This window comes from Vicugna pacos, chromosome 24, assembly GCF_048564905.1.
Source record: "Vicugna pacos chromosome 24, VicPac4, whole genome shotgun sequence".
Taxonomy (NCBI): Eukaryota; Metazoa; Chordata; class Mammalia; order Artiodactyla; family Camelidae; genus Vicugna; species Vicugna pacos.
In genome coordinates this window covers 1,074,091-1,086,198 of record NC_133010.1, presented here as the reverse complement: position 1 = coordinate 1,086,198, position 12,108 = coordinate 1,074,091, and the positions used below count along the sequence as shown (strand labels likewise).

At 38.9% G+C, this 12,108-nt stretch overlaps 1 long non-coding RNA gene across 1 annotated transcript in view; it reads left to right on the top strand.

The window, feature by feature from the left end:
* Nucleotides 1–233: 233 nt before the first annotated feature.
* The window catches only part of LOC140688846 (uncharacterized), a 29,701-nt gene continuing 17,826 nt past the window's right edge, over nucleotides 234–12,108 (top strand). Inside the window, exon 1 of the long non-coding RNA XR_012063690.1 lies at nucleotides 234–304. This is a non-coding gene — a long non-coding RNA (uncharacterized lncRNA). The remainder of the gene's footprint in view (nucleotides 305–12,108) is intronic.

Below are 12,108 nucleotides of genomic sequence, written 5' to 3'. Positions count from 1 at the left end.
TTAAAATGGGAAGATTATCCTAGAATAACCAAATGGGTTCAATGTAATTACAAAGGTCCTTAACAGTTGAAGAGGAAGGTAGAAGAGGTCAGAGTGATGGAGCTGAGTCCCTCTCAACCAGCCATTACTGGCTTTAAAGATGGAGGGAGAGGCCACAAGCCAAGGAATGTGGGCAGAGTCTAGAACTTGAAAAGGCAAGGAGATAGATTCTTGCCTAGAATCTCCAGAAGGAATGAAACCCTACTGACTTCTTGATTTTACCCAGAGACATTGGTGTCAAGTTTCTAACATACATAACTATAAGGTAATATTAGTGTATCTTTTTTTTTAACATTTTTTATTGAGTTATAGTCATTTTACAATGTTGTGTCAAATTCCTAGTGTATGGTTTTTAAACCATTGTTTGCCATAATTTGTTACAACACCTTTAGAAAACAAACAGAGTACTGTTTATGAAGTTCAGAAGTTTCCTGCTATTTTTGTTGGCTAGAAGTTTTATTATGAACAAATCTAAAATTTAACCACCTGCTTTTCTGGCTCTACTATGAAAAAAAAGTATGATAAGAAGATCCTATTTTTCATTTCTTCTTTTAATTATTAATACTCTGGATTACACTGGGATGACTTTAGTAAATGTTCTGTGTTAATGAGCACTGCATTCCTAAGATAAACAATACATGACGTGATGCTGAAATCAGTTGGCTAACGTTTTATTTGAGAATCTGTCAATATGCTCATCAATATGATTGGCCTGTAATTATCTTTTCTCGTATATACTTACCTTTGCCTAGTTTTAGGATTAAGGTTAAATTAGCCTTGAAAAATGATTTAGTCATATTTCAACTTAGTCACGTTTCCTCGTGTTTGAGAAATTCTGAAGATCAAATATATTTTTCAAGAGTTTGTGAAAACTTGGCTGTGTATTCATCTGGACCTAGTTTCTTTTTGAAAGTTTTATTATAATTTACATCTTTCAACTGAGTTTTTATTGAAGTACTTTGGTAATTTATATATTATTTTGGAAAACTAGTTATGTATAATTAACATGTTTTTTCATATTACTCTGATGATTTAAAAATTCTTATTATGTCTATTTTATTCCCTTTTAAAATTCTAATATTGTAAATGTATGCCTTCTCTTTCTCTCTCTGTCTCTTTCCCATTCTCTCTTTCTTTTTAAACCCCTTCCCCCATTTATTTTTTCAATCAGTCTTACTGGAGATTTGGCTAGAAATTGCTTTTAATTGTATTATTTTTTCTCTTAATTTATTTAATTTGCTGCTCTGATCTTTATTATTCCTTCTCTTTCCTTTTTTTCTTAAACTATTGCCTCTAGTGTTAAACATACCTCTAGTCCTATGTTGGTTGTAATTTCCAAGTTTGGTTACATCAGCTTGAATTATTATTCAGTTTTAAATATTTTACAGGTTTCATTGCAATGATTTCCTCTTTGACATAAGATATTTCAAAGTGCATTTTTAAATACACACACACACATACAGAGGCGTTTAGAGTTGATTTATTATATATGATGTAAGATGGGAAATCTAATAGCATTTTTTTCCCCACAAGTATGGTCAATTTTTAAAACCTCTAGTAAATATTCCTACATATGTCCACTGGGATGCCAGGCCACCTTTCCACCTTTGTCATATGTACATGAGTGATTTTGAAGCTGTTTTTAAAATTCATTTTGTCAATTTTTTCTGCCTATGCCAGGCCTTTACGGACTTAACTCTTAGAGGTTTATAGTAAGACTTAATGTCTGGTAGGACCAGTCCCCTCTCCTCACTCTTGAAGAGTCTTGATTATTCTTCACTCTTTACTTTTCCATATGTATTTTTTAAACTTGGGTTTATTATATCTATAGATAAATGAGAGAAATAATCGCCAGCTTTACAATATTGCTCTTCCCTTCTTTGAATACAGTATCTCTCCACTTCTTTAATAACTCAAAGCAAATAAAAGAGTATAACTTCCTTGCTACAATTGTTTCTTGTCTTTGTTAGATTCATTCCTGGTTATTTGGTGTTATTTTATGATACTATCTTTTCTTTTTTAGTTATATTTTTGGATGTATAGAAATGCAACTGGCTTTGGTTATCTTATTATCCAGCTATCTAGCTAAACTCCTCCATAATTCTAGAATTTATTTTGTAGTTTCTTTAATTTTTTTTCATAGAAACCTCATGTCACATACAGTAATGAGATTTTGATTACTCGTTTCCAAACTTTAAGCCTTTTTTGTTTCAGTTGCACTAGCTAGGTTCACCAAAACAAGGTAAAAATCTGTGTTGTTGAAAGTGGGTGTATCATCTCACTCCCCCTTCATTCTTATAACATTTCCTGTCTATATGATGCTTGCTGTAACACACGCATACACACTTTTTCTGTTAGGGCATTCGTTTCTTTTTCTAGTTTGCTGGAACCATTTTTTTCACTTCTTTTTTCTGGTTACAATGTTGTGTCAATTTCTGGTGTGCAGCACATTGCTTCAGCCATACATGAACATGCCTATATTCGTTTTTGCTGGAAACTTTTAACATGCATTTATATTTAATTTTATGTAGTATTTTATGGAATCTACTGAGATAATTATGTGGTTATTCTTTTTTCATCTATCAGTGTGTATTTCTGAGATAAACCCAAATTGATCATGATACATGATGCTCTCTGTATCATAGTGGTTTCAATTGGATAATATTTTGCTTAGGATTTTGCATCTAAAATTGTGACTTCAATGGATCTATTGTTTTTCTTGTTATAGTATCTTAGTCTAGTTGTATTTCTTTGTTTCTCTGGGCTGCATTTTGTGGATACATTTTTCAATTTTTTTCCCAACTGTCTAAATGTTATTGTGGTTGTGACCTATTTTGAGCTTGAATTCCTAATACAGTGTTTTATATTAATGACAATATTTGCTCAAACAAGATTTTCTAGTTATTTCCTTTTTATGGACATGTTACACATTATATCCGCATGTATTTGTTTTATTTCTGCCCATTTTTTCATGATTCTGACATCCAAAGTAATGAAAAGTATGCCTTTCATTACATCCTTAAACATCTGAGACATAATTATTTTAAATTCTTTATCTGACTATCTCATCATTTAATTTTTTATGGAGAAATGACCCTTCTAGTAGGTTTTGCTTGTTTGTTGTTTTTCAGTTTTTTTCTTTTATCTTTTTTTTTTTTTACTTATTTGATGATAATTTTTTCCTGTGTTTAAAATTTTGAGTTATACGTATCCTTTTCATGGAGATTTTTTTTTTCCCTCTAGTCTTCTCTCTGCCCTATGCTCATCTCTTTTAGTGGTTTTGCAACACCCTCTACTTGCTTTGTAGGACCAGGTCTCACAAGCGCAGGTGTGGTTTCCCGTTTGGTGATGGTATTAAAGGCTTGCGCATCCAGCCTCAAAGCCTGTGGGTGTCTTGGCTCTGTTTCTGATATAGAGTCTTTATCTGTGCCTTTCTGTGCATCATCCTGAGAGCCATTAAACTGAAGTTTCATTTTTATTTATTTTTAAATTAACACATAGCAAAATTTACTGGTTTTGGTGTGCAGTTCCTGGTTTTGACAAATGCATGGAATCTTACAATCAATACTGCAATCAAAATACAGAACAGCTTAGGCATACCCCCTCACATGCACATTTTTTCTGCTGTCTGTTTTTCAAAATTAAACTTCTTTTAGAGAAGTTTTATAGTCACAGAAAAATTGAGCAGAAGGCACAGAAATTTCCCATCTACCCTCTCCCTCCACACATGCAGAGCCTCTCCCATTACGAGCAGCCTCCGCCAGAGTGATATATGTGTTAGAATGCACTCCCAGTCTGGGGCTTGCTTTTCATACTCTTGATGGTGTCTTTCGTAGAGCTGAATTTTTATTATTTCAGTGAAATCCAGCTTCTTGATTCTTTCTTTTATGGATGTGCCTTTGGTGTTGTGCCTAAGAAGTCATTGCCAAAACCTTGGTCATCTAGGCTTCCTAATATATTGCCTTCTAGGAATTTTAAAGTTTTATGTTTTACATTTAGATTTGTGATCTATTTATAGTTAATTTTATGAAGGGGGTAAGGTCTGGGTCTAGATTCATTTAATTCTTTTTTTTTTTGCATAAGAACATCCAGTTGTTCCAACATTGTTTGAAAAGAGTTTTTTCACCATGGATTGCCTTTGTACAGTTTACTATATTTATGTGGGTATATTTCTGGATTCTTATTCTGTTTCATTGATCTATTTGCCTGTTCTTTCATCAACATTTGGTGCTCTTTTGTAGTCAAATCTTCCACCTATTCAACCCATGGGAACCACTGATCTGTTCTCCACCCTTATAGTTCTGTTTTTTTCCAAAATGACATATAAATGGAATCATAAAATATGTTGTGTTTTGAATCTGGATTCTTCACTTAGCTTCAAGCATTTTAATTGTACAGACGTTGCAGCATGTATCCATATCTTATTCTTTTTCATTGCTGAGTAGTATTCCATTATGTGAATGACTCACTTTTGTTTGTTTATCAGTTGAGGGCCATTAGTATTATTTTTACTTTGGGATAATTACCTATGTTGACTGAAAAAAAAAAGCACAATCTAAAAGTTGAAAATTATGTTTTATTTGGCAGACATTTTGAGGACTTTAAGCCCAGGAGATGGCCTCTTGGAAAGTTCTAAGGAATGGCTCTGAAGAGGTCAACAAAGACCAAGCCAGTACCCCTTGCTTTCCTGTTCTGAGTCCCCTCAGGGTGCACCACTGGGGGTGGATGCAGGCTGACAGCTTGATGGCTGCAATATCTCTTGTTTGCTGATATGGCAGGTGGTGTTTGTAGTCGACACCTATAAAGCATTTGTCTGTAAACATTTGATATAAATAAGTGTTGACTGAAATAAATGCACAGCCTCAAAGTTGAGAGTTATGTTTTATTTGGTGGGAGGACTCGAGCCGAGATGACAGCCTCTCAGATGGCTCTGAGGGACTGTTCCAAAGAGGTAGGGGAGGAGCCAGGACATATAGGAGCTTCACAACAAAGACCAGGTAGTTGGGACAATAAAAGATTGCTTGTTAACCAAAAAAAACAGGCATCTCAAGTTAAATAATTTAGCGCTTTTCTATGTATGGGAGGAAGCAAATATTTGGGCTCGTTGAATTCATTCCTTTGACAAGCACCTCGCTATCTAGGGCCAGTGTCCTGTCCTTTCTTGTTCTGAGTCCCCTCAGGGTGCACCGCTGTGAGTGGCTGCAGAGGCCGGGCTGCAGGCTTGTCCTCACTGCGGGGGTGGTGACAGCCACTGATGACTTGATAGTTTCAGTGTTCTTTGTTTACTGATATGGTTTGCAGTATTTTTCGCTCACATAAGCATGTAGATTTTCATTTCACTTGCTAGAAACCAGATAGTCAACTGTGTGTGTGTGTGTGTGTGTGTGTGTGTGTGTGTTTTATAATAACTTGCTTGTGCCAAAGGGAGGTTCCCTTCCTGTCCTTTCAAACAAAGAGCCTGGATCCAATCACCTTTCTAAACTCCAGGGCACTTGGTCTCTTCTGCCCCAAAGAAGCACCTCTATCTTTTTTTAGATCTGAGGTTAGGAGAGGTGAACCTTTAGCTCCTGTCTTCATCTTGTGCTTCTGCTCCATTCCTGGCCCATGAAAATATTGCTTTTATTTACCCTAAGTGATATATTTTTTGGTTTTCTCATGATGTGTCTTGTCCCCAATTACTACATGGCAAAGCAGAGGGGATGATCAGAGTGCCAACTCAGAACCTTCTAGAATGAAAGCCCTGGAATTCCCAGAAAGTTCTGCCCAGGTGAGAGGCACCATCACCTATCCAGCTGAGCCAACCAGAGTGCTAAGAATTTTTCTTGCTGTATCTGTGCAATAGAGGAGAACAAATCTGACTCCATAGTGGTCTGTTCCTTTAGTCTTGACCACTGTGCCCTGTTTTCTAGGCTCAGTCTTGCCAGCCCTGCACCTTTTGTGAAACAATGTTCCTTTAGCTTGAAATAGACAGGAGAGCCTACTCTAGGGGCTCTGACCTGTAAGGATGTCAGCACTTCTGCACTTATGCAGAGATGGCAAGTTGCAAAATAGAGAATAACCTTTGTTTTGTTGGAGGTTTACAGGGACACCATGACCTGGCCCACATGGACGGCTGCAAGAACAAAGAATTCCTGTAGCAAGAAGTTTGCAACAACCAACCACACCCCGTCCCTTGTTTTTTGTATAAAAGGAGCCTGTATTCTGACTGGAGCAGGATGGCTCTCCAAGACATTACTCTGCCGTCCTCTCCATCTGCCGGCTTTCCGAATAAAGTCACTATTCCTTGCCCAACACCTCGTCTCCCAGTGCAGCAAGCAGAACGAGACTCGGCAACATCTCCTTGTCCTCAGCTTCTATATACAGTCAAGCACACAATTGTACTGGTTCTTACCTTCCAATTACTTCTTTTTTAAAAATTTTTTTGGTGGGAGGTAATCAATTTATTTGTTTGTTTATTTTTAGAGGAGGAACTGGGGATTGAACCCACGACCTTGTGCACACTGAGCATGCGCTCTACCGCTTGAGCTATACCCTCCACCAGGTAATTACTTCCACTCTCTTCCATCTTCTGCATCTGCTGAGATCCAGGCTCTTGTCATGTCTCACCAGACCTCTGATGCGGACTCCTCAGTGGTCCTCCCCGCTTCCTGTTCTCCTCTTTCCCTTGCTTTAAAGGTTCCGTGGTTTCCACTGACCTTCATTTATAAAGGAATAACGCCCTGGGGGCTCTGTCTGGAGCCTCCCTCATTACCCTTGACCGGGAACCTTCTTTCACTCCGTGAGTCCTGCTCACACCGATCCCCTCGCTGTGCTTTGTACCTGGCAGGCTGGTCCCACCTCGGGCCCTTCACAGGCGTTAGTCTTTTCTCCTGAAGTGCTTTTCTTTTCTCTTTCTCTCTCTCTCTCGTCAAACTCTCTTTCAAATATAATTTCTACTAGAACTTAGGAAGAAGCCTTCAAGGACGCGTCCCCTGACTCCCCGGACTTCCTTGGTCTTGACTCCATCCTCTCGTGACACTTTGTACTTAACAGTGATTCTTGAATCTGTTGTCGAATGTCTATCTTGCTTTCCTTGTTTATGGCTGTAGCACCTTGAGTTGACCACACTAAGTTCTAAACTAAACACTTATGAAAATGAATCGTTAACCAAAACATTTAAGCATCAGAGGAGTCATTTAAGAAGGATCATTTGAGGGACGCTAAGTAATTCCGTATCTTCAAATATGTCACCTACTGTTGTCTGAAAGTTTCCCAGTCTTCATTGCTCTTGAGTAAGTGTTGCCCTGTCCAGACTTCTTTTAAAAGGCCATTCCTGCTAGTAAAGCGAATGCATGAAGTCGTTAACGCCTGAGTGTAATGAGATTATCAGACTGCTTTCATTCCTGAGGGACAGGCTGTCAGATGACACAGATAGCATCATTGGGATAAGCACTTACAAAAGTGGGGTGGTGAGGTAACAGTGAAACAATACTGCCTCCATCCTTCCCAGAGCGTAGAGTTCAGAAAGGCATGGATTAGGTTTTATTGTGATGGCTTCATTCCCATCCTGGGAAGGCCAGGACAACTTGGATGAATTGATTGACATGGTTGTCTCTCCAGGCTTAAACAAAGAGGGTGCTGGTTCAGAGTGAGTTCATCTCATTGGGGCAAATGCCCTTAGAGAGCCTAGAATTTTTTTTTTTGACTTATTCTTGGTGTTGAATCAGATATTTGGTATCTATGACCCCAACAATTTAGACTATAACTTGGAAGAGAAGTCCAACCTGCTAGCTCAAGTCCTTCTGAATGACCAGCGTGACTGTTGCATGGCATGCAAGTTTCAGGACAAGTACCAAGCCATCAGCTTCTGATAATGTTTTCAGTTGTATCTATTTATTTACATAATAACCAGATATTGGGACAAAGGACTTCTGAAAGTGTTTATAGTGCCTCTAACAAAGGGGTCTTTCTTTCTTTCTTTTCTTTTTTTTTTTCCTGAGAGCTGCAGCGTCTTGTTACAAGGGAGAACCGTAGGTTAAGAAATGTGGATTTTATTAATAGCTAACGTTCATCGAGTATCACACATGTGCTAGGTGCTATAAATAGCTCTTTCTATTGCTTTATTGTATTTAATCCTCAACCCCACCAGCCAGTTGCTACTATTACCTCTGTTTCTTTTTTGAGGAAAATAATAATTTATTTCACTGGCTCGATTTCAAAGAATGGAAAAAATTACAGTAACCTTTATTTGTAAAAGAGAAGGGATCAGTGTAATTACTCTTGAAAAACTACATTTTACTAAGAATAAAATCCAGAATACACTATTTGTATTCATGTATTTCTTCATTATATCAAGAACTTCATAACAAATATCCCAAGTTCCTCTACATCTCAAAACAAAATTTAAATGATTGTACAAGGCAATGTGTTGAAGGGAATGAGATTAAGCATTTAGTAAAGTAGAATTTTATCATCCTTGGGGTCAGCTGAGCTAACATTTAGACCACACCCCAATGTGGTCCTCACTTGCATATTCTTCACACTGTGCTGAGGAGAAATGTTCTGAGCAAGACTTTTAAAGTCATAAGCTCCAAGTACTTTGTTAGCTTCTTGACATGCCTGTACTTAATGCAAAAAATTGTGAAGAGATGTTCCTGTTGGATTAGATAACAATTCACATCAATGGACCTCATGGTTAGACTTTTGGGATCAAATCCAAACAGAGCAAAGTTGGTTTTCCACGTGGATTATATCCATCATATAAATGTTACATAACTTTGTACCTGCAACCTGATTTAAAATGATCCGTGGGAAGACTTTCTGGTCCACAAATAAATTCTTATATAATATCATGAGAAGGTGTAGGGGTACTTTTGTAAGACCATTCATGTGTCCAGAGTAGAAGGTTGGAGCTAATACAAAAAAAAAAAGCTTTGATTCCTTGAGCCACCTCCGGAAAGGTATCTGATGCTGTAAGTAGAAACAAGTATATTTTATGGAGGAATTCCCAAGACACTATTATCTCAACTCTACTGATGAAGAAATTGTATCCCAGGAAGGTTAAATAACTTGTCCAAAATCAAGTTGCCCAGTCAGGATTGAAACCCCCAGAGTTATCTTCTCCCTAGATGCCAACCAAGTTCTAAGGGGCTTTGTATGAAGCCAGTCTCAGATGGTTCCAGATGACTTCCAGGATCGTGATTGCTATGAAAGAAATTACTGAAGTTTCAAAAATAAGCAACACTACTACAGATATGAGTTGTGTGCATGAACTGAGGAAAAAAAGAAGCAAAATGGGACAAAAATGTGGGGTAAAACACTTGCCACATCTCCTCCAAATACAGCCACTTGCTCCGGAGCATGGATGAGGCGGCCAGGGTTCTGGGGCTGGGCTCATTGTGGAGGAAGTGAAAACCTATCTTTTGATTTTTAGGAAACAATGCCTAAAGGGCTGGAAAACAAGTTCACTTTTCTATAATGCAAGAAAACATATTTAAGGTTCAGAATTTACCCCAAGGACTAACCTCATGCCTCTGTGGCATGATCTCAAGAATCTTGAAGTGCCAACACGAATCTCTTACCCTTCCCAATGCCATGTGCCTGAAATCTTGCTTTTCAAGCTTTATTCCTTTGGTTTCTTGCTTTAATCCCCGTGACAATGCAAATTCTCCTTCAGAAGCTTCTCAGCTGAAACAAGTGATTCTAAGCCCAGCAGATCTGAAAAATATGCCAGGCTCCTCTCTGCAACTGGGGTTCACTCTGGCAGTGACTGTCAGATGTCCCCACAACTTCTGGGTGCAGAGTATATGGAATTGTAGGGTGGGGAATTGATGGGGAGGAAACGGAACATTGCACTGTCCAGAAGGGAGCTAAATGTGGATTTAAGTGAGGGAAAGAAGGATGGTCACGGGAATTTGGAGCAGAAGGGAGAGGAAGAGGGTGGAAACTGTACCAACAAACTCTTCCGGCTTCACAATTTGAAACATGATTCTGCTAAATACAGTGATGGGACAGTAGTTAAGAGATACACCTGGCAGCATCTAATGTCATCTAATAGACCTCACGTCCACTTAAGACACCAACATGCTCAACATTGCCCTGACTGGATGCAGGCTGATGAGTCAGAAAGAAGATGGAATTTGGAGGAAAACTTAACGGACTGGCACAGTAGTCTTGAGTATATTAATTAAACTCTCTGAGAATGCCCCTACAATAACATGGTACATGGCGATAATAATATTTACATGGTAGGGTTTTTGTGAAGATTAAGAGAGGCAGACTCCTGAGGATGCCTGCTCAGAGACACTGACTAGAGCTTGCATCTCCGGCATCCCCTTTCTGGCCCCGTGACCTGAATCTCTTCTCACGTCTCTCCTCTGCTGCGTCTTACTATTCTAAGCACATCCTTTCTAAGGGAAACCTGCAAATTTAAGACCGTGCTTTCCACACTGACCAAGCTTTCTGTCACCTCGCTCTCTGATCTCAAGGAAGATTCCAGGTCAATAAATTCACACCAGCACTTTGATAACTAAGAACCAAATTCATGTTGCTCTCTGTAGCATACCTGCATTTAAGAAAGGGTAGCAAATTAAGAGCTGGAGCTGTCATAGCAAGAGAAAAAAAATAAATGAGGCATTGGTGACTGGTTTTTGATGGTGAGTCCAAGCTATGTAACTCCCAAATGTTGGCCTCCATGATTTTAGACCAAAAGACTGATTTCAGCTTTGGGATGAGAGACGCTAGGGAGAGATTTTTGATACAAGAGATCTGAGGGTTGGGTGTAGAGAGCTAGAAGAAGAGAGGTATTTAGAAGTCAAGATGGGGGGAGGGCCCTGGGAAGGAGCAGCCAGTGAGGCTACAGGAAAACCAGAGTGCTGATCACAGTCGTTCCATGTCTATGCTTCTACCTGCTCAGCTGGAAACTGCCCTCAGGTCTGCAGACAGAAGGGACATTGACTGAAAGTTATCTTTAAGTTCTTGTCTTTCCAGCCTCCTCACAAAAAAACCTTTGGTTCATCTCTTTACTGATGTCACCTGTTTGGTTTGTCCTGAGCCATCTTTCAGCTCAGATTTGGAATGTTTTCATTTATTTAGTTTCAGCTGAAGTCAGAAACCTACTTTTTAATTTTTTTGCATGGCCCATTATGACCTCCTTACCCCTCTTTACAACCTGATGATTAAGACTTCGGGCTTGGAGTCAGACAGGTATGGGGTCTAAGTCCAACTTCACCACCGACTAGCTGTTTATTCTTTGACCCAAAGGTAAGATTATCACCTATCCAAATGCAAATTCCAACCTAAGTCCTTACCCACCTCTCTTCTCCAAGATATCATCAGTTTTGCCCAGAGGCTGATCTTTCATGCAGTCATGCTCAAAGGGCCTGGGGCAAGTATCTGGAGAATCCAGAGTCCCGGGAGGCCAGAGATTCCATAGCACAGATAGACTGATAGTATATTTCTGTGCTTCTAAAATCAAGCCAGAAAATCTAATCCTCTTGAAGGAGGAATAATGTTACAAAAGAAGAAATGCAGTCCATAGGTTATGGTTATGCTTTCCATAAAGAGAATCCAGCCCCGAAGCCATGATGTATTTTTAATGGATGTATCAACGCTACTCAAGATGTTAAAAAAAAGCATGGAGACCAAGCCAGCAATAGTGCTGAGGGAAAGCATTAGCCTGGGGAGGCTGTAATTCAGGGGAAGGGGAAGCTGCCCCAGGCACTCAAGCATTATTGTACGGAGGAGGTGGGGGAGGAGCAGCAGCATTGTCCATCTATTGATGGAGAAAGTGAGTGGACTTCAGTTCAATAGGAAAAAAAAAAGACTTTCTTCTTCTTACACTATGAGTTATTCAGCAATGAAAGGGGCCACCTTATTGAAGTAAAATTGTGACATTTTATTGCCAGAAGGCTATTCTGAAATCGTGTTAGTTCCTCTTCTCAATTGACTTGTGAGATGACCAAAGCCAGATTGGCTTTAGTGACTTCCACAGAGTCACACAAGAGGGTTATAGACTCAGAAAACCTGGCTTGAGTCTATACACCATTCCCTTCTGGCTATAAAATTATTTCTCTTGTTTCTTAGGGAAGC